Source organism: Hevea brasiliensis, chromosome 9, assembly GCF_030052815.1.
Source record: "Hevea brasiliensis isolate MT/VB/25A 57/8 chromosome 9, ASM3005281v1, whole genome shotgun sequence".
In the NCBI taxonomy this organism is placed as follows: Eukaryota; Viridiplantae; Streptophyta; class Magnoliopsida; order Malpighiales; family Euphorbiaceae; genus Hevea; species Hevea brasiliensis.
In genome coordinates, this window is record NC_079501.1 from 44,496,889 (window position 1) to 44,521,720 (window position 24,832).

Here is a 24,832-nt window from a genome sequence, read left to right on the forward strand (position 1 = left end):
GAATATAACATAATTGATATTAAAAATATCATACCAAATTTAATTGATACCCGAGGATCTAAATTATACTTTAGAATTATACTTCAATTTTTCTTTATTTGTATATATTATTTTCTTAATTATATTATTGCACCATTAGCGCGATAGATTTATTTCCTTCGCGCAGGTACTGAAGCTAAAACCCAGTGGACATTTGACTGGAATTATTATAGTCTAGGTCTGTAGAAGTGTCAGAAGTGCTCAAGGTTGTCACCTCCTCAGCAATGCATGTAGATAGGTCTCACATTAGTCATTTTATATATTTTGTATATTATAAATATTCCGTATGTTGTAATGTAAACTAAGAATTTGTAAGTAATATTTATGTGATGTAAATTAATAAATTGATTAGTTCATATGTAATTCATTTGTATACTATGTAAATTGTGAATTTATTCAATTAATATGCAAATTATGTAAAATAATAGAAATATGAGAATTTTAATATGTGAATGGAGCATGAATGATAATGTATGGAAATGAATGTGAAATTGAATTATATAGAGAATATTTGAACCGATCAGATGATCATGATGAGTACGGAAAAATTATATTGTATGGAAAATATTATTGAGATTTTCAAACAGGTAAATAGTGAATCATGTCAAACATTAATATAATAGGGGAAACTCTATAAGTTTCTCCGTCGAAAATTAATTGATATTAAATTAAATGAATTCAAAATTTCTAAAATAATAAAATATGATAAGTTAAGGTGCTTCGACACCGAATGTAGCACGCCTTGCTTGGGTACACTATAGACGGGTGAGGGGTGTTACATTTATTGGTATCAGAGCACGGTTTAGGCGTTCTTAGGCATCGATAGATAGTAACACCTCTATTTCTATAGCCTGGTATATTTCACTGTTCCGGTGACCGATGTCGATCTGGACAATTAAGGGGATTAGAACCACATCTAAGACAAATAGAGAAGCTATAAACATAAATAATTAGTAATGTCCAATTAGTTAACTGCAAACAAGAAAAACATAACATAAGAAGTTAAATGAGCCGAGAGTCACAGCGATAGGTGACCTTCTCGGGAACGAATGCGAAGTCGATTTAAACCCAAATTTCGAACCGTAAAATGTGACGCTGCGGTCCTTAGGACTATTACGAACAAAGTGGAAAAGAGAAAATTATGAAAAAGAACTATTAAGCCAGTCAAATAATTAGGCCAGGGAGTCGAAAGAAATATTGAATTAATTGCAAACCGGGAAGAACCGGCGATGGGAAATTTGGTCAATTGACCCCGAGAGCCGACTCCTGACCTAATTGTCAAATAAAATCGAAGAAAAGAAAATTTCGTAATCGAAAATTAAATTAAATAACTAATAGAAAAAAAAAAGAGAAAATGAAAAAGGTGTAGGGAGATGACATCACGCATGACATCATGCATGATGCCATAAAGAATATAATTAATAAATTTACTTAAATTGATTTTTGGTCTTCTTAAGACATAAAAGAAAAGAAAAGAAAAATAAAATAAAACACAAAAGTTTTCTTCAAAAGCGTCACTCTCCCTCTCCCACACCAAAACCTCCATTAAAGCTCAATTTTGAGCTTGCATATTATAAGATTTCGCCGTGGAAAAGTAAGCCACCATAGTTAAAGCTTGTCTAGGCAACTTGAGAAGAAGATTGGTCATCAAAGAAAGAAGAAAAGAAGAAAGAAAATTGGAGAAAAGGGGAGTTAGAAGTTGCTACACAAAGGTTAGTGATTTAAGTTGCAAATGAGTTTATTACTTGTGTTTATAACTTAGTTAACTTAGAAAAATGCTTAAAATGAAATAAAAATTTGTTGAGGGACCATGAATGATTTTCAGCCAGCATGTATATGGGAGTATATTTGTATGGTTTGATGGATTTAATTGGGTATATAAACCTTAGTTAGTTGAATGATTATGGTTAGAGGCATGGAATCAAGTAAATGCATGGGTTAGTGAATTAGGGTTTGGAGATGAAAAATGTGAAAAACTTGTAAATAGTGTCTTTGACCTAATGTGAAGTGAAAAATGATCATTTGTGATCAAATGAGGTGTGTTAGAAGTGTTGGAATTAAAAGCCCATTCGGATTGGATAAGGTCATGTGCTAGCAGCATGACCAAAAATTCCTTTGAGGGACCAAAAATGAAATTTTAAAAGTCCAATGGATATGGCACCAATTGGGATAAAAATAAGCACTAAATGACACAATTTTCATTTAGGAAGCCTGCCCAAAAAGTGATTAAAACCTAGTTAACAAAGTGACCGAAGTTGAGAAATCGCAGGCTGCCCTGCACAACCTGACCAAATGAATAGTGTTTGTTCATTTGGTCATAACTCGAGCTAGGCAGGTCAAAATGTCCTGAAATTTTACCAGTGGTTAGATGAGAATAGAACTAAAACTTTCATGAAGAAACCAACCCAAATTATGCCATTAACCCAATCAAATTACTGAGCCAATTTGGGTCACTGAATTTGCAGACTGCAGATTTGCCATTTGAACAGTAATGTTTCAATGGCTATAACTCTCTCTAGAAAACGCCGATTTAGGTGATTCTTGAATCGATGGAAACAAAATACATATTAGAAAATTTCATATGAAGAAAGTTAGACCAAATTATGGACCTAACTTGATCAAATTGCTGAACAAATTTGGAATTAATAATCTGCCAGAACAAAATTCTGCAGCATGAACAGTAAACGTAATTTACTTATAACTTGAGCTACAAAACTTCAATTGTAGTGATTCAAAAAGAAGAATAAACTTAAGACAATAGGGAACATTTTCTATGAAGAAAGTTTTACCAAATTCCAACAGTAACCTGACTAATGAAACAGTACAATTAGGGACACTAAAACTGAAAATTTGTCAATTTTGCCTAAAAGACCTAAGTTTTGAAAAAAATGACCAAAACCAACAAGTTTGGTGACCAAAATGTGGTATGTGGATGAAGTTGGAGTTCCCATACCTATTAAGCCTTAGAAAGTCAACAATTTGACTGGAATAGTATAGTGAATAGTAACCCGAAACACAAAATTTCAAAACATCGAATTTAGCACGTTAGAGTTTGATTGTGAAAGTGAAGTAGTTGTTGAGAAAATATTTTTTTAGAAGTGCTTTTTACAGGTATTTGAATAACTAGTTTCTCAAAATGCAGACAGAACTCTGTCACAATTTTTATAAAATTTGCGGAAAAATAAAATGGACCAAAAATATTAACTAGATTTACTTTTAATCATATGTTTTAACTACCTATTAGAAAATGCTCACCACTTATAAAAAGTAAGAAAATTGTTTTAAAATCCCTTATAGGGTACTTAATGAGTTATCTGTAGGTGAAGTTCGGTAATTCATTAGGTATTCTACGGGATCATGTTATGCCTTACAGAGGGAAAAGGTGTGACATGTTTTAGTGGTATCAGAGCAAAATTTTTAAAGTATGTTTTAACTTGAGAGTTTGTGTCTTTCTTTGTCAAGTACAACTGCTCAATGTCCATTTTTGTTACATACAGTGCATTACATCATGAATATGAACTAACGGAGGGAAATCTCATTGTGTTACTTGTTCAGGAGATACCCTAACTTCGGATTGAAATGGAAGAAGGTGATCGCTCAGTTGAGCAGTCTATTGAAGCTGAGGCACAAGGGAAAGCCCCAGCTTTACCGAATGTCAGTGGGTCAGTAGCACCAGCCCCGCAAATGCCGTAGTTTTCTGCACAGTTCGCACAGCAGATGGCGGCAATGTTTCAACAAATGGCTGGGGGTATGCCTGTTCAAGCTCTACCCCAACCACCTGTGGCACTACCACTGCTTCCAGCTAAACAATAGGATAAATTATTGAAATATGGGGCTGCAAAATTTAAGGGTACAGTGGACCCTTTAGAGGCAAGGCAATGGCTTGAAAGAATGGACAGAGTATTTAAGAAGCTGCACTGCCAAGATGAATTGAAGTTTGAATACTCTGTGTCGCTACTGCAAGGGGATGCGTATGATTGGTGGAAGACCATCCCCCATAGCTTGGCTGAACCACTAGTGCTGACCTGGGATGACTTCATTAGAGAGTTCAAACAGAAATACATCCCGGATGTATATGTTGATCAGAAGTTACAAGAGTTTCTGAGTCTAAAACAAGGCAACAGAACAGTAGCAGAGTATGAGAGGGAGTTCTCCCGCTTAAGTCATTATGCTGGGAGTCTCCTTACTACCAACAAGGCAAGGTGCAAGAGATTTGAGACGAGTTTGAAGCCCAGTATAAGGATGCAAGTTGTGAGATTTCAACACAGCAATTTCTCAGAGCTCATGTCTCAAGCACTTGAGCTAGAGAGAATTGAATCAGAAGCAGCCCCAGTGAAAGAAAAATCAGAGAAAGCTGAGAAATCAAAAAAAGACAAGGGGGAAAAGTCAGTAGAGCAGAGTTCTAGTGGGACTTCTGGGAAGAAAAAGAAGTTTAGTGGACCCAGCAGGGGTCGAGGTGGAAGATTTAGTAGAGGCAGATTTTTTGGACAGAGACCCCCTAGGTCTGGTCAGCAGTTGAGCAGGGGTTCACATTCTGCCCGCCCCTGTGAGACTTGTAGCAAGATTCATGGGGAGGAATGCTATTGGGCCACTGGAGCCTACTTTAACTGCGGAGGCAAGGGCCATATAGCTAAAGACTGTACTAGTGCTCCTAGATATAGTCCAACTCCTACTACTGCCAAGGGATCTATTCAGAGTCCTGCTCCCCGAGGTTCACAGTCTGTTGGCAGAGGAAGAGGCAGAGGTAGAGGCACTACTTCTGGCAGTCAAGGCATAGTTGGTTAGTCGGCATAAGGGAGTGCTTCAGTTAGGGTTTATTCAATGAGACAGCGAGAAGAGGCTGAGACTTCTGATGTTGTAGCCGGTACATTCTCTATCTCTGAGCAAGATGTATTTGTGTTGTTTAATCCGGGTTCAACCCATTCATATGTTAGTGCTAGCATAGTCAGTTCACTTGCTGTTCCATGTGTCCAAATGGGTTTTAAAGTGCTAGCAAGTAGTTCGTCAGGACAAGAGGTCCGGGTCAACAGAATCTATAGAGATTGCCCTTTGCTGATCCAAGGACATGTTTTCCTGTCAGACTTGATTGAAATGCCCTTTAGAGAGTATGATATCATCTTGGGCATGGATTGGTTAGCCAGGCATCACGCCATGATTGACTGTCGACTGAAGACAGTCACTTTTGGTCTCCCTTTGTACAGTGATGTGGCAATACATGGGGAGAGGCATTTACTACCATCAAACATCATTTCGTCTGTACTAGCTAGAAGAATGATCAGAAAGGGGTGTGAAGCATACTTGGCACATGTGATAGACACCCAAGTGGGGAGTCCAGCACTAAGGGACATCCCTACTGTATGTGATTTTCCGCATGTGTTTCCTGATGAATTGCCAGGATTACCTCCAGAAAGAGAGGTGCAGTTTGAGATTGATGTTATGCCTGGTGTGGACCCAATCTCCTTAACGCCATATAGAATGGCACCTACAGAATTAAAAGAGTTGAAAGTAAAGTTGCAAGAGTTGCTTGACAAGGGCTTCATCCGCCCTAGTGTGTCACCTTGGGGAGCACTAGTATTGTTTGTAAAGAAGAAGGATGGCACTCTCCGTTTGTGTATTGATTATTGGCAGTTGAATAAGGTGGCAATAAAGAATAGATATCCATTGCCCCGTATTGATGACTTGTTTGATCAGTTGAGGGTGCAGCTGTATTCTCCAAAATTAACCTGAGTTCAGGTTATTATCAGCTGAAAGTACAAGAGCAGAGTATTCCTAAAACTGCCTTCAGAACCCGCTATGGCCATTATGAGTTCCTAGTTATGCCATTCAGGTTAACTAATGCTCTAGCTGCTTTTATGGATTTGATGAACACTATCTTCAGACCATATCTCGATCAGTTTGTTGTGGTATTCATAGATGATATATTGGTCTATTCGAGGAATGCAGAAGAGCATGATAGACATATGCGGATTGTACTGCAGACTTTGAGGGAGAAACAGCTATACGCCAAATTGTCGAAGTGTGAATTTTGGCTGAAGGAAATATCTTTCTTGGGGCATGTAGTATCAGAAGAGGGCATTAAGGTAGTTCCAAGTAAGATTGAATCTGTCCTTAATTGGAGGCTACCCAGAAATGTCACAGAAATTCGTAGTTTTTTGGGTTTAGCTGGATACTACCGTAGATTTGTGAAGGGATTCTCCATGTTGGCATCTCCATTGACTAAGTTGCTTAGAAAAGATGTAAAATTTCAGTGGACGGATAAATGCCAACAGAGTTTTGATGAATTGAAGAAATGTTTGACTTAGCTCCAGTCCTGACTTTACCTACATTGGGTAAAGAATACACCATTTATAGTAATGCTTCTCACAATGGGTTAGGCTGTGTATTGATGTAAGATCGAAATGTCATTGCCTATGCATCACGCCAGCTGAAACTACATGAGAGGAATTATCCAACACATGATTTAGAACTTGCAGCTATAGTGTTTGCTCTTAAAATCTGGAGACACTATTTTTATGGGGAAAAGTGTTACATCTACACAGATCATAAGAGTTTGAAGTATTTGGGCATCCAAAAGTGTTGAATTTGAGACAGAGGAGATGGTTAGAGTTGATAAAAGACTATGATTGTCTGATAGACTATCAGCCAGGGAAAGCTAATGTTGTGGCTGACGCCTTAAGTCGCAAGACTATGGCAAGTCTACGGTTTACTCCTTTGTCTATGGTACATGAGTTGAGATCATTACATGCCAGCTTAGAGATTAATGATGAGGAGCAGACCGCAGTTGCATTGCATGTACAGCCAGTGTTGATTGATCAGATTAGAATGGCTGCTCAGAATGATCAGAAGTATCAGAAGCTGATGGAAGAAGTCTGACGGGGTAAGAAACCAGAATTCTCAATCAGAGATGATGGTTCACTGCTACACCAGGGCAGAATATGTGTTCCTAATGATGTTGATTTGAGACAGATCATTTTGAAGGAAGCACATGAGTCTCCTTTTGCCATGCACCCTAGTGGCACAAAATTGTATAGAGGGCTAAAGGAGCATTACTGGTGGATGGGTATGAAAAGAGATGTGGCAGAGTTTGTATCCAAATGCCTAACTTGTCACCAAGTGAAGGCAGAGCATCAAGTACCCGCTGGGTTGCTACATCCACACCAGTACCAAAATGGAAATGGGAGAGAATAACGATGGATTTTGTGATGGGACTTCCGAGGACACAGAAGAGTCAAGATGCAGTTTGGGTCATTGTTGACAAACTGACCAAGTCTGCTCATTTTTTGCCAGTCCGGATGGATTACAGTTTAGAAAGATTGGCCAAGTTATACATTGATGAATTTGTGAGACTGCATGGAGTGCCAGTATCCATTGTATCAGACAGAGATCCTAGGTTCACTTTTAGATTCTGGAGTAGTCTTCAGAGAGCCCTAGGAACTAGATTGAACTTCAGTACTGCATTCCACCCACAGATAGATGACCAATCCGAGAGGGTAATTCAGATCTTAGAGGACATGCTACGGGCTTGTGTGATTGAATTTGAGGGCAGTTGGGATATACACTTGCCTTTGATTGAGTTTGCTTACAACAACAGCTACCAATCAAGCATTAGAATGCCTCCATCTGAAGCTTTATATGGCAGAAAATGTAGAACCCTGTTGTGTTGGGATGACATGGGTGAAAGAAAGATGATTGGACCCGAAATTGTTCAGCAGACTGAGGAGAAGATCAGGGTGATCAGAGATCGACTTAAGACTACATCAGACCGTCAGAAGTCCTACATTGATTTGAAAAGAAGGGATATTGAGTATGCAGTGGGTGAGAAAGTTTTCCTCAAGGTTTCTCCTTGGATGAGAATTATGAGATTCGACAGAAAGGGGAAACTGAGTCCTCGTTTTATTGGGCCATATGAGGTTTTGGAAAGAGTGGGTCCTTTAGCATATCGGTTGGCACTACCTTCAGAGTTGGAGAAGATACATAATATTTTTCATGTGTCTATGTTAAGGAGGTACCAATCAGACCCATCTCATGTACTACCAGTAGAGGAAATCGAAGTGAATCCAGACCTCACATATGAAGAAGAACCCATAGGGATTCTGGCTTATGAGGTGAAGCAGCTACGGAACAAGCAAATACCGTTGGTAAAAGTGCTGTGGAACCATCATTCGGGCTAGGAGGCTACTTGGGAACAAGAAGAGGACATGAGAAGACAGCACCCACAACGATTCAGAGATTAGTACCAGGTAAAATTTCGAGACGAAATTTATTTTAAGGGGGGGGAGAATTGTAACACCTCCATTTGTATAGCCTAGTATATTTCACTGTTCCAGTGACTGGTGTCAGTCCAGACAATTAACGGGATTAGAACCACATCTAAGACAACTAGAGAAGCCATAAACATAAATAATTAGTAATGTCCAATTAGTTAAATATAAATAAGAAAAACAGAACATAAGAAGTTAAACGAGCCGAGAGTCACGGCGATGGGCGATCTTCTCGGGAACGACTGCGAAGTCAATTTAAACCCAAATTTCTAACAGTAAAATGTGATGTTGCGGTCCTTAGGACTATTATGAACACAGTGGAAAAGAGAAAATCATGAAAAAGAACTATTAAGCCAGTCAAATAATTAAGTCAGGGAGCCGGAAGAAATATTGAATTAATTGTAAACCGGGAAGAACCGGTGAGGGGCAATTTGGTCAATTGACCCCGAGAGCTGACTCCTAACCTAATTGTCAAATAAAATCAAAGAAAATAAAATTTCGTAATCGAGAATTAAATTAAAGAACTAATAGAAAAAAAAAAAAAAAAGAGAAAATGAAAAAGGAGTAGGGAGATGACATCATGCATGACATCATGCATGATGCCATAAAGAATATAATTAATAAATTTACTTAAATTGATTTTGGTCTTCTTAAGACATAAAAGAAAAGAAAAAAAAAAAAACAAAAAGTTTTCTTCAAAAACATCACTCTCTCTCTCTCCCACACCAAAACCTCCATTAAAGCTCAATTTTGAACTTGCATATTATAAGATTTCACCATAGAAAAGTAAGCCACCATAGTTAAAGCTTGTCTAGGCAACTTGAGAAGAAGATTGGTCATCAAAGAAAGAAGAAAAGAAGAAAGAAAATTGGAGAAAAGGGGAGTTAGAGGTTGCTACACAAAGGTTAGTGATTTAAGTTGCAAATGAGTTTTTTACTTGTGTTTATAACTTAGTTAACTTCGAAAAATGCTTAAAATGAAATAAAAATTTGTTGAGGGACCATGAATGATTTTCAGCCAGCATGTATATGGGAGTATATTTGCATGGTTTGATGGATTTAATTGGGTATATAAACCTTAGTTAGTTGAATGATTATGGTTAGAGGCATGGAATCAAGTAAATGCATGAGGTTAGTGAATTAGGGTTTGGACATTAGGGTTTAGAGACCAAAAATGTGAAAAACTTGTAAATGGTGTCTTTGACCTAATGTGAAGTGAAAAATGGTCATTTGTGACCAAATGAGGTGTGTTAGAAGTGTTGGAATTAAAAGCCAATTCGGATTGGATAAGGTCATGTGCTGACAGCATGACCAAAATTTCCTGTGAGGGACCAAAAATGAAATTTTACACGTCCAATGGATGTGGGACCAACTGGGGATGAAAATAGGCACTAAATGACACAATTTTCATCTGGGAAGCCTGCCCAAAAAGCGACTAAAACCAAGTGAACAAAGTGACCACAGTTGAGAAATTGCAGGCTGCCCTGCACAACCTGACCAAATGAACAATGTCTGTTCATTTGGTCATAACTCGAGCTAGGCAGGTCAAAATGACCTGAAATTTTACCAGTGGTTAGATGAGATATAGAACTAAAACTTTCATGAAGAATACCAACCCAAGTTATGCCATTAACCCAATCAAATTACTGAGCAAATTTGGGTCACTGAATCTGTAGACTGCAGATTTGCCATTTGAACAGTAATGTTTCAATGGCTATAACTCTCTCTAGAAAACTCTGATTTAGGTGATTCTTGAACTGATGGAAACCTAAGACATAATAGAACATTTCATATGAATAAAGTTAGACCAAATTATGGACCTAACTTGATCAAATTGCTGAAAAAAGTTGGAATTAATAATCTGCCAGAACAAAATTCTGCAGCATGAACAGTAAATGTAATTTACTTATAACTTGAGCTACAAAACTTCAATTGGAGTGATTCAAAAAGGAGAATAAACTTAGGACAATAGGGAACATTTTCTATGAAGAAAGTTTTGCCAAATTCCAATAGTAAACTGACCAATGAAACAGTAGAATTAGGGACACCAAAACTGAAAATTTTGCAATTTTGCCTAAAAGACCTAAGTTTTGAAAAAAATGACCAAAACCAACAAGTTTGTTGACGAAAATGTGGTATGTGGATGAAGTTGGAGTTTCCATACCTATTAAACCTTAGAAAGTCAATAATTTGACTTGAATAGTATAGTGAATAGTAACCCAAAACACAAAATTTCAAGAACGTCGAATTTAGCACGTTAGAGTTTGATTGTGAAAGTGAAGTAGTTATTGAGAAAACATTTTTTTAAAAGTGATTTTTACAGGTATTTGAAGAACTAGTTTCTCAAAATACAGGCAGAACTCTGTCAAAATTTTTTTAAAATTTGCGGAAAAATAAAATGGACTAAAAATATTAACTAGATTTACTTTTAATCATATATTTTAACTACCTATTAGAAAATGCTCACCACTTATCAAAAGTAAGAAAATTGTTTTAAAATCCCTTGTAGGGTACTTAATGAGTTATCGGTAGGTGAAGTTTGGTAATTCATTAGGTATTCTACGGGATCATGTTATGCCTTATAGAGGGGTAAGGTGTGACAATGCATTGCATTCATAAGAGTCGAGGTAACACTAATGCATATCTATTTTCTCTGGTTATTTTAGGTTAAGGTATGGACCCAGAATAGCCGAGGGCAGTAGAGGAAGAAGTAGTAAGCCGTATCCCGATTGGGAGTGATATTGGAAATCATGGAGATCCTTCTCCACTAGTGCAAGAGGTGCCTGTACAACCCCAACAGGCTTTGTTCGAGCATATGACTGAATTCTTTTGACAGATGACTGGGGTTATTCCACCACTGCCTCAGCGAAAATCACCATTTGGAAAAATTAGGAAATATGGAGCTGTAGATTTCAATGGTAGAAAGGAAGACGATTCTTTAGCGGCTGAGTATTGGTTATAAAGGACTGAAAGAGTCCTGCAACAGCTCCATTGACACCAAAATAGAGTTTGGAGTGTTCAGTTTCATTGCTACAAGAAGCTGCATATTAGTGGCAGGATGTCATAACCAAGGTAGTGCTACTAGTCATCGTAACTTGGGAATTCTTTATAATAGAGTTCAAAAAGAAATATATTAGTTGTGTTCATGAAGAGGAACAGAAGAGGAGTGATGATCAGCAAAAGAGGAAATTTGGACAGTCTAGTAATAAGAGGCCGAGAGAATAGTTAAGTTAGACATTTGATCAAAGTAGGAGACCTAGAACCAGGCCTATACCCAGAAGAGGTCAACAAGAGATATTAGTAGTGAGTGCACCAGGACTAGCAAGAAAATGTGGCCATTGTAACAAGTGGCATAAAGGTGAATGTAGGGGATTGACTGGAGCCTGTTATAGATGTGGGGCCATGGACCATCGTCTGAAAGATTGTCCTAAGAGAAATTTACCATGGACCCAGACAGAGGTTGTGGAAGCACCAGGTACAATAGTAACACCACTTGCAAATGTCACCCCAGCCGGAGAGGAGTAAGATGCCCCAAATGTGAATTTGAGATAAAGTATCCTTCCTTTATGATATGCCTAAGTGTATAATAATAGATTCGAAAAGACTAAATAATACCATATATATAAAAGGAATAGACAGAGGGAGCAAAAGTAAGGTAAAGGAATTATCTCAGATACCTATGCCCGGTAAATTTTGAGGATGAAATTTTTGTTACAGGGGAAGAATTATAAACCCTCAATTTAGCTAGTCCGTACATTCGACTGTTCTGTTGACCAATGTCTGTCCGGATAGCTAGAATGTCTAGAACTATATGTAAACTAGAGTGAGGAGTCATAAATAACCTAAATAATGGTAAAAAAAATTTTAAAAATTTTAAGAAATAAAATACAATGAAGTTAAATGAGCCGGTACCCTAGCGATGGGTGACCCTAACGGGAAGTTGCTGTCTTCACAGCTAGTAGCCCTAAACCCGAGGAACATTCCGTAAAATAATTTTTGGAACTCTAGAGAAGAGTCATTGAGGTTTCGATGGCATTAGAATGCCAAGAAAATGCCTCTAGAATTTTATCAATCGGTATAGATGATTTTGGCTCAATAAGCCAAGCAAAGGGCATTTTGGTCATTTCGTCTTCAGAGATGATTTTTGGCCAACTTATCCAATTAAGTAAATAAATTATATGGCATAAAATTTGAATAAGTATTGCAAAAAATAAATTAAAAATAAGTAGAAAAGAAAAGAAAAGAAAATGAAACAAAATGCAAATTATGACATCACCATGATACAATTAAAAGCCCTCCACCCAATCACAACTTGACAAAAAAATTAAAAGGGATAAAAATGACATAAAAATTAGATAAAAACAAACCATTTCCAGCAGCCTTCTTCTTCTTAGTCCTGCACCAAAGAGAAAGAAAGAGAGAGAGAGAGAGAGAGAGAGAGAGAGAGAGAGAGAGAGAGAGAAACCCACCATTGTTATGCTCACAGGCTTAAAACCCTAGCTAATTTCACCATAAAACCACTTACCCCCTTCACAAAGATTAATCCTTATCACGATAGCAAATTTGAGGCAGCAATTTGAAGAAGAAATTTAGGAGAATTTGAAGTTGTTACAAGCTTAGAAGAGTGATCAACATAAGGTTAGTGCTTACTCTCCCTTCCTTCCTTTATTAAACCATGAATTGAGGTCATGAGGAGTTGATATTGAAGGAACAGAAGCGTGAAAAACACAAGTTTATACCATTGAATTCAAAAATTTTCACCTAGGGTCACATGCATCATGCAAGATTTATTTTTATTAATTTGATTTTAATGATAAACAACATATTAAAACTCTTTTAATATGTTTTTGGATCTGTATTTGCCATTTAAGATTTTAAAATTAATCAGATTAATTTTAGAACCCTAGATTAAATCAAGAACGATTACACTAACCTCTTGATGCACCGCAAATGTCTGCGCCTTTGAGATTCGTCTTCAGGACACCAGATGTTGTCCCTCTAGCTTGTCCACACCAAGAACACCTATGGCAGCCCTTGAACAGCTTCTAAAGCCTTTTCTATTAATTAGAAATTCAATTTCTGCCTTTTAAGAGATTAGAGATGTAAACAGGACACTAGAAACAATTTCTAGTGTTCTTAATTCAAGAGATTGATGGCTAATCTCTTTGAATTGATAAGAGATGAAGAAGAAGAGATAAAAACCCTCAAAGTGGCGTGACAAAGGAGTGTGGCTGCTGGTTGTGTTTTATTTTCTCATAACAACACTTAAATAGCTAGGTTAACACATTAAACCCTTGCCACATGTCACCCTTTGATTAGCTCTAGGTTTAAGTGACCCAATCACATTGTGCCAAGTGTCAAACCTATATTTAATCTTGATTTTAATCATCTTACATGATTAAAAAACATTTGCAAGCTTATGTGTTATGCCATGTGTCACCATCTCATGGTGCCACGTGTCACACTGCAAAATGACCAAAATGCCCCTGTGTCTTAATTTTGAGTTCTCAACCCAAATTAATTATTTTTCTTCTTCTAATTAATTTATATCAAATATAAATTAATTAATTAATCTCTATTAATTAAATTCATATTTAAACACTTTAAATATAAATTTAACTTATATTATACATCAAATAATCTAGATTTGGTTTCAAGTCATGCTAGGGACTTTGCAATTTAATTGCAAACCAAACCTATTTAATTAATCAATTAAACTCTTTAATTAATTAATTAAATCATATTTAAATAGGTGATTGCTTGTGTATGTGTGTGACTTACTAGGCTCATCACTAATTGGCAATGAGACATGATATCAACTCTTAATATCATCAGAACTCTTTCTTACCATAAATGATTTCTCTAAATCATTTTATGAACCTCATAGACCATGGTTAACACCTAGCATAGCATGCCATGGCCACCCAATTAGTAATAAGGTTTACCTTAAATGAACCTATAATCATATGTTACCATGCACTAGAATCTCTTTGTTACAAAATCCCAACCTGCCGAGTCATGGTTTATGTCAAACTCCATTTGCTATGAATATTATGTTCTCTTTTAATTCCAGTTCTTGATTAAAAAGATTTTCTCATCAGAAACACTTTTCTGAATAAATCTATCTGTCCTGGCCAGGAACTTGAAACATCAAGAACAATTAAATGAACATAGGATTTTATCTCTATTTACTCAGAGGAACAGATTCCATCTTGATCAACACCTACCTCCATATATAACTAGTAGGAGCCAACACATGCCCATATACCCATACACAGTACAAGTATGAAAGCAGTATCAAACTCAAACTACCTATATACAAGATAACTGTGCTATCTCAGGTCTAAAAATTATATGCACTGATATGATTTATGACAAAACATTGACAAGAGTAAACTCCATGTGCTTGTCATAAGTGTCACTGGTTCGGCCTACTTATCATTTATAAGTGTCTATCATGTTTGTTATATGGCATGAGACTCACCATTCCATCTTATTTATATCTCATATAAATAACTTGGGAACAAACATGAATACAATCTTTCTGGATAAGTTATGTCCTTATTATGAAGTATCCTCGATTATGAACCTATTTATGATACTTTGTGCTAGAAATATTGTCACTCATATTCTTAACAACTTAAGAATAATATTTCTAACAAAATATCAATGGACCTTTTCTATTACACATAAATATATTATGTAAACGGAAAAGTGGAAATGCCTTTTATTAATAAAAATATATACAAGATACATACTAAATGATATGCTCTAGGGCATACTACTAACAATCTCCCACTAGCACTAGAACCATTCATTACAATATCTTAGACCTATCTTCTCAAGATGTCAGTCTAACTAAGCTTGTGACAAAGGCTTAATGCATGGATCAGCTGAATTTTTTCAGCTGATGTTATTTTTCTGCATGGCTATATTGCCTTTGCCCAACTATATGTCTGATAATGTGGTAGTGCCTTTCTATGTGTTTGGATTTTGGTTGAGACCTTAGTTCCTTAGCTCAGATGATCGCTGCTCCATTGTTGTCACAAGATAGTGGAACCACGACTCAATGGAAGGAACTACTGTAAGTTCTGTCACGAACTTCTTTATCCAAACACTTTCCTTTGCAAAGATCTCGATGCAAAGAATATACTCACCTGTAGTGGAATCTGCAGTCGTGCTCTGTTTGGAACTCTTCCAACTGACTGCACCTCCATTACAAATGAACACATATCTAGAGGTAGACTCTCTATCATCAATATCTGATTGGAAATCAGAATCAGTATAACCATCCAATTGCAAGTCTCCACCTCCATAAATCAAGAATAAATCCTTAGTTCTTCTCAAGTACTTAAGGATATTCTTGATACTATCCATGTTCCAAACTCGGATTGGATTGATACCTGCTAGTCAAACTAACAACATATGCGATATCCGGCCTAGTACACAACATTGCATACATTATACTTCCAATAGCCGAAGCATATGGAATCCTGGCCATCTTATCTCTTTCTTCAGGTGTCTTTGGAGACATCTCTTTAGAAAGATGAATACCATGTCTCACTGGTAACAATCCTCTCTTGGAATCAAGCATGTTAAACCTCTTTAACACCTTTTCAAAGTATAGACTTTGGGATAAACCAATTATTCTTTTCGCTCTATCTCTATAGATGCGAATCCCAAGAATATAGGTTGTCTCCCCTAAGTCTTTCATGGAGAATGTATTTGATAACCATACCTTTATAGTCGTCAACATACCTGTGTCATTACCCATCAACAGTATGTCATCCACATATAAGACAAGGAAAGTGATAGCACTGTCACTAACCTTCTTATATACACATGGCTCATCCTCATTTTTGATAAAACCAAATGATTTAATGGCTTCATCAAAACGGATGTTCCAACTCCTCGAAGCTTGTTTCAACCCATAAATGGATCGCTTTAGCTTGCATACCTTGGAACCATCTTGGGATTCAAATCCCCTAGGTTGTTCCATGAAAATGTTTTCTTCAATGTATCCATTGAGAAAAGCTGTTTTGACATCCATCTGCCAAATCTCATAATCATAGCATGCAGCTATTACTAATAAAATCCTAATTGATTTAGGCATGGCAATAGGCGAGAAAGTCTCCTCATAGTCGATTCCTTACCTTTGGCGAAACCCTTTCGCTACTAGCCTTGCCTTATAGGTATCTACCTCTCCATCAGAACCAATTTTCTTCTTGAAAACCCATTTGTTCCCTATAGGTACAATACCTTGAGGTGGGTCAACAAGATCCCAAACTTGATTCTTATACATGGAATCAATCTCGGATTTCATAGCATCAATCCATTTTGAAGAGTCTATATCTGATATAGCTTCTTTATAGGTAAGTGGATCATCTCCATGATCTACTTCTTCATGAGTAGACAACTCTTGTTCTTCTTTATGAGGAAAACCATATCTCACTGGTGGGTGAGATACCCTGATTGTTCTATGAGGAACAGCTGTAGATGTTTCATCAACAGGTATAGGTTGACTAGATGGATCTATATCCATCTGATATGTTGGTTGGTCAGAATTCTCCAATTCTAACTCTATTTGCCTTCCTTTGCCTCCTTCTTGAACAAACTGTTGTTCAAGAAATGTGGCATCTATACTTATCACAACCTTTTGTGAAGTAGGCAAATAAAAATAATATCCAAAACTATCTTTTGGATATCCAACAAATCGACCTTTTTCTGATCTGGTCTCCAATTTATCAGTGTTCAGCTTTTTGATATAAGCTGGACAACCCCAAATCTTAACATGCTTAAGACTTGGTTTTCTTCCATGCCATATCTCATAAGGTGTGGAAGAAACTGATTTTGATGGAATCCTATTCAGAATATACAAAGCTGATTCTAATGCAAATCCCCAAAAGAAGATTGGCATATCAGTATAGCTCATCATACTACGTACCATATCCAATAGGGTATGATTTCTCCTTTCAGATACACCATTCAGCTGTGGTGTTCCTGGAGGAGTCAGCTGAGAAACAATGCCATGCTCTCTCAAGTATTCATCAAATTCAGTACTCAAATATTCACCTCCATGATCTGATCGAAGAGTTTTAATAGTCTTTCCTGTTTGATTTTCTACTTTAGATTTAAATTCTTTCAAATTTTCAAAGGATTCATGTTTGTATTTCATCAAATACAAATACCCAAATCTTGATTTATCATTAGTAAAGGTAATAAAATAATGAAAGCCCCTCTAGCCATTTCTTTAAATGGACCACATACATCACTATGTATTAGCTCCAAAATATTTTCAACTCTTAGCCCTTGTCCAACAAAGGGTGATCTAGTCATTTTGCCCTGAAGGCAAGATTCACAAGTTGGAGTAGGCTCAGAGCCCAATAAGGATAAAATCTCCATTTTCTCCAGTTTTGCAATCCTATCTTCTGCAACATGACATAACCTTAAGTGCCAAATATATTTTGAACTTGAGTTGGTTTTCACCATGGCATTGCATTCTTTTAGATCACTTGCATTCAATTTGTGTTTGTCATTATTATCCAAATAATAAAGACCATCATTCATATAACCCGAACCAACATATTTATTTCCAAAATAAATATTGCAAACATCATCTGTGAACTGGAATTCATAGCCATTTCTAGTCAAACTAGATATAGAAATGATGTTCTTAAAAGCATCAGGTATATATAAAATATTATCCAAACACAAAACATGTCCAAACATGTAAAAAGATTTAGATCCTATGGCTAAAGCTTCAACAGTTGAACCATTGCCAATCCGGACTCTAATATCTTGAGAACGCAAGCTGCTACTGTTTGCGGATTGATGATATATTGGTCTATTCGAGGAGTGCAGAAGAGCATGATAGACATTTGCGGATTGTACTACAGACTTTACTGGAGAAACAACTATATGCTAAATTGTTAAAATGTGAATTTTGGCTGAAGGAGATATCCTTTTTGGGGCACATAGTATCAGCAGAGGGTATTAAGGCAGATCCTAACAAGATAGAAGCTGTCCTTAATTGGATGCCACCCAGAAATATCACGGAGATTCGCAGTTTTCTGGGTTTAGCTGGATACTATCGTCAATTTGTGAAGGGATTCTTCATGTTAGCATCTCCGTTGACCAAGCTGCTTAGAAAAGATGTGAAATTTCAGTGGATGGATAAATGCCAACAGAGTTTTGATGAATTGAAGAAATGTTTGACTAAAGCTCCAATCCTGACTTTACCTACTCCGGGTAAAGAATAAATAGTTTTATAGTGATGCTTCTCACAAAGGGTTAGAGTGTGTATTGATGCCAGATCGAAATGTCATTGCCTATGCATCACGCCAGCTAAAACCGCATGAGAGGAATTATCCAACACATGATTTGGAGCTTGCAGCTATTGTGTTTGCTCTTAAGATTTGGAGACACTATTTGTATGGGGAGAAATGCTACATCTACACAGATCATAAGAGTTTGAAGTATTTGGGCACCCAGAAAGAGTTGAATTTGACACAAAGGAGATGGTTAGAGTTGATAAAAGACTATGATTGTCTGATAGACTATAAGCCAGGGAAAGCTAATGTTGTGGCTGACGCCTTAAGTCGCAAGACTATGGCAAGTCTACGAGTTACTCCTTTGTCTATGGTAAATGAGTTAAGATCACTGTATGCCAGCTTAGAGATTAATGATGATGGGCAGACAGCAGTTGCATGGCATGTACAGCCAGTATTGAGTGATCATATCAGAATGGTTGCTCAAAATGATCAAAAGTATCAGAAGCTATTGGAAGAAGTCCGGCAGGGCAAGAAACCAGAATTCTGAATCAGAGATGATGGTCTACTCCTACACCAGGGCAGAATGTGTGTTCCTAATGATGTTGATTTGAGGCAGATCATTTTGAAGGAAGCACATGAGTCTCCTTTTGTCATGCACCCTAGTGGCACAAAAATGTATAGAGGGCTAAGGGAGCATTACTGGTGGATGGGTATGAAAAGAGATATGGTAGAGTTTGTTTCCAAATGCCTAACTTGTCAGCAACTGAAGGCAGAGCATCAAGTACCCGCTGGGTTGTTACATCCACTACCAGTACCATAATGGAAATAGGAGACAATAACAATGGATTTTGTGATGGGACTTCTAAGGACACAGAAGAGTCATGATGCAGTATGGGTCATTATTGACAGACTGACCAAGTCTGCTCATTTTATGCCTGTTCGAATGGACTACAGTTTAGAAAGATTGGCCAGGTTGTACATTGATGAGATTGTGAGACTGCATGGAGTGCCAGTATCCATCGCATCAGACAGAGATCCTAGGTTCACTTCTAGATTCTGAGGTAGTCTTCAGAGAGCCCTAGGAACTAGATTGAACTTCAGTACTGCATTCCACCCACAAATAGATGGCCAGTCTGAAAGGGTAATTCAGATCATGGAGGACATGCTACGGGCTTGTGTGATTGAATTTGAAGGCAGTTGGGATACACACTTGCCTTTGATTGAGTTTACTTACAACAATAGCTACCAATCAAGCATTAGGATGCCTCCATATGAAGCTTTGTATGGCAGAAAATGTAGAACCCTGTTTGTAACACCCCTATGTTCTGTGAGTGCTCATCGTTTCTGGTGACCAGTGTTGTCCGGACAGCTAGGATGCCTAGAACTACACTTTGATATGAGGGAGGAGACATAAAATAATGAAATACAAGAAAAGAAAATACAAGAAAAACAAAGGAAAAATAATAGCAAAGAAAGGTAATCAAGTTAAGCGAGTCGAGAACCCTAGCGATGGGTGACCGCACTAGGAAGTTACGGCGTGGACCGTTGACTAGCCCTGGACTGCGGGGAACATTGGAAAATATTTTTAGGACTTAAAGAGACATCAATTGAAGTAGAAATATCATTAGAAATGTCAAAGAAAAATTAAATAACTAGTACAAAGAAAAGTGAGAAATCGAAAAACAGACAAAACCCGGTGTTACCGAAAAATCGAGAATGTAACCCGAATAGGGGCATTATGGTCATTTGACATCCCGAAGTGTATTTTGACCTAAATTTCCATTAAAAATAAATAATATTACACTTGGAAAATAAAATGAAAAATTAGTTTAGTGGTACCTAATGCAAATAGCCAAAAGTGGAGTGAAAATGGTGTAATTAGCACTTTAAGCTCATTATATGATTAATTTGAGTAAGTGGACCACTAAGAATTATAATATGGATTAAATATAATCATAAGTGGACAGATTACTTCCACTCAAACTTCATCTTCTTCATTTATTCATCCATTGCCGTAAGGAAGAACTCCTAAAGCCCTTCCATGGCCACCCCATTTGCATGGCTTCATTTCACCCATTTTCAAGCTAGATTTTGATTACTTGTCTTCATTAAAAATTATCCCCACTTCACATGGAAGAAGTAGATACCAAAATCAAAAATTTTAGTGAAGGTTTAGCAAGTCCCAACAATAGGTAAGTTTGAGATTTTGAATATTGCTTTGTTAAACTTTGTATACATGTTATGGGTGTGTGCTTTGTGAAGGAATTTTTAAGTTTTGAGAAGTTCTTGATATATCCAGTTTGGACAGCCATGGAGTTGTATATTTGATGATTTATTCTTACATTTATTTGATGGGAAATTATGTTGAGTAGGGTGATTAATGTCCTAGTAAGTTAATTCCATGTATATATGTGGTGATTGTGCAATTGGGATGGAAGTTGACGAATTGTGGACACTTTGGCATTGTGGAGCATTTCGCAGCTTTGAGACTCCATGATGAATGTATGAATTCATGAAGATATTGGTAGAATTATGACATTGAGGATTGATGGATATGTATATAAATTAGTTGTGGAAATTGTATGAAATAATGAGTAGTGTTTATGTGTAATTGTGGTTGTATTTGGACTTTATGAATTAGAGTTTTATTTGGTGTGTTAAGGATGTTTGTAATCTGCCCAAAGTGACTTTAAAGTGAAGTGGTATATGGTTTTGGTAATGTACCAAAACAGAATTGGTAAGAGAAGTGGACTTGTAGCAAGGCAAATGTGTAATTGATACATGTTTATGCAATGTATTTAAGGGCAGTATGCATTTTAGCCTATAACTTTAAATGTGTAACTCCAATTGGAATGAGACCAATTGGAGGTGAAACTAGGCACAAAATGTGCCAACTTTCATTGAGAAAGCAGACCAAAAATCTGCTTGCAAGGTAGCATGAAAAATGACCAATTCGGATTAAGTACAATTGAGACCTGAAAATTTACCAATTGGGCAGCAGTTAGTGTTTAGGCCATAACTCACTCAAAACAGGTCCAATTGACCTGAAATTTTAACCATGAATAGTTAAGACCAATACCTACAAGTCTTATGAAGACACCAAAGCCCAGAAATAACCATAAACAAGTCAAACAGCTTGCACAAGTTCGGGTCCAAAAACTGGCCGAACCAAAGTTGACCAAATTTGACCTAAAATGACCTAATTTGATGCCATTTGACCAGCAATAGTAAAATGACCATAACATGGTCTACATAACTTAGAACGACCTAAAATTTTGCCCCGCGTTCCGTAAGACATAGATCTACAAGTTTGTAGTTTTGACCGAAACCCGAAAACCGAGGGAACTAGGTCGTCCGGCTAGATCAAACTAGTATACCGGAATCCAGCAAGTTGCAATAAAATGCACTAAACAAGGAAATGAAATTGGTAACGTGTACCAACCCTAAAACACTATCGAATGTGATATATTAGTGAAACTAAAACCTAATTTACCTAGAACGCATCGAGGGTCGGTATATTAGGTGATTAAGCAAATAATAGCTTTCAGTGAATTACTTATCAAGCATTATCGATAGAGACAATTTAATTTAGTACTGAAACACTTCAAATTGTGTTTCTCAGTTAGTAAAGACTCAGGGAAAGGGAAGGAAACACTGAGTCCAGACCAGGAGATAGTCATCAGAGGTTTGTGCACAACAACTATTTCATTTGAATTTTTCAATTGAAATGAATTATGACTATTTGTACATTATTGTTTTAAATTGTGGAAATGTGTTTGAATGGATATTTATTGCTTGAAAAGCATTGTAAATGATTTGAAAACTGTGAGAAATTATTTGAATGATATTGATGGATACTTATTGATTGAAAAGTATTGGAAATGGTTTGAAACCACAGCTATCATGTATATTGATTATATTCCTCGCTAGCTTGTCTAGTGGGATGAATTGAATTCCCTCTCTGGCTGAAGTGTTGAGGTGTGTGCCTGTTGAGGACGAATTGGATGAGTACTCATATTTTTGCTAGCTAGCTATGTTATTCCTCATTAGTCATTGACTTTTGGGACGAATTGAATACCTCATTAGCCATCGGCTTTTGGGACGAATTGAACTTTGGAACATGATTAAGTTGTGTGTGATTTATTGATATCTATTGTGAGATTGTGAAATGAATTTAAACTCTTATTGACATATACTGTCTTTTGAATTCAACCATGATCTGACTTATTAAAATTTATTGTGATATTGAGAAATGGAGTTAAATCCTTATTGACATTCACTGTCTTTTGAAGTTAAATATGTTTTGATCTCTAAGATTTATTGTGATATTGTGTTAAATTCCTTCTGACACTCATTGTCTTGAATTTAACTACGATTTTACATATCCATCATTTAAATGATTTATGAATTGTGATTTAAGTTGTGTTTGGTTAATGTTGTGCACCACTGAGACATTGTCTCAACGATAGCTTTTTATTGTCATCGCAGTAGACAGCATGACATGACAGACTAGGTCATAGTACCTCCAAATGAGAGATTACCGGGTATAATGAGTATACCAACATTTTGCATTTTATACTGTAATGTATGACCACTGTATGAACATATTGTTTTTGGTTTGAGCAGTTGTAAATTCAAATTGTACCTTGAAGTTGTAAAATAATTATGAGTTATTTTGGCTTGTAAAATATAAAATTGTATTATATTTCTTTTATCTCAGTCTTTGAAAAATCACTGTGAATTTGAGTTGAGAAATATGTTGTGTTGAGAAAAATATTGGAGTTGAGATTTGGAAATATATTGAAGTGCTTTTTACAGGTTTTCTGAAGAACTGTTTTATCCAAAATACATATGGCACTCTGCCAAAATTTTTACAGAAATTCCAAATAATTCAAATGTGTTAATTCTATCACTTCAGTTCAAAAAGGTTTTTAACACCTGTAAATAGTGCTCAACAATGTAAAAGAAGTAAGAAAAGTTTTTAAAATCCCTTGTAGTGTATTTAATGGGTTATCAGTAGACGGAGCTGGTAATTCATTAGGTATACTACGGGATCATGTTATGCCTTACAGAGGGGTAGGGTGTGACATGTTTTAGTGGTATCAGAGCAAAGTTTTTAAATTCTATTTCCACATGTTACTTGAATATTCTTTCTTCATAGTACAACTGCTCAATATCATTATTTGATACATACAGTACATTACATTATAAATATGCACTAAGGGGAGGAAATCTCCTTGTGTTGTTTGTTCAGGAGATCTAAATCCTCGCAATGACTATGGAAGAGGGTGATCGTTCAGTCGATCAATCTATTGAGGCTGAGGTGCAAGGGGATGCCCCAGGCCTACATAATGTCAGTGGTTCAGCAACACCAGCCCCCGCAGTACTGCAGTTTCCTACTCAGTTCACTCAGCAGATGGCTGCAATGTTCCAACAAATGGCTGGTAATGTGCCTACTCAAGTCCCAATACAGACACCAGTGGTACAACCACAGTCTCCTACTAAGTAGTATGACAAATTGATGAAGTATGGGGCTACAGAGTTTAAGGGGACAGTAGATCCTCTAGAAGCTGAACAGTGGTTAGAGAGGATGGATAGGGTATTCAAGAAACTGCATTGCACAGAGGAGCTCAGATTCGAATACTCTGTATCTTTGTTACAGGGGGATGCTTATGACTAGTGGAAAACCATTCCCCACAGTCTGGTAAAACCTGCAGTGCTAACATGGAATGACTTTCTCAGGGAATTCAGACAGAAATATGTCCCTGATGCTTATGTAGACCAGAAGTTACAAGAATTCCTAAGTCTGAAACAGGGGAACAGATCAGTGGCTGAGTATGAAAGAGAATTTTCTCGCCTAAGCCATTATGCAGTGAGTTTATTTTCTACCAGCAGGGAGAGATGCAAGAGGTTTGAAACTGGCTTGAAGCCCAGTATCAGATTACAAGTAGTCAGGTTCAAACACACTAACTTCTCTGAACTTAATTCTCAAGCTCTAGAGTTAGAAAGAATTGAGTCTGAAGCTGGTCTTGAGAAAAAGAAATCAGATAAGACAGAGAAAGAGGGAAAATCTGCAGAACAGAGTTCCAGTGGTCCTACTGGAAAGAGGAAGAATCATGGGGGACATGGCAGAGGTGGCAAGAAGTCTGGTAGGGGAAGATATTCAGGACAGAAGCCTCCCCTATTGGTCAGCAGAGTACCAGAGGTTCCTACCCTCCCCGCCAATGTGAAACATGTGGAGGAAATCATGGTGGGATATGCT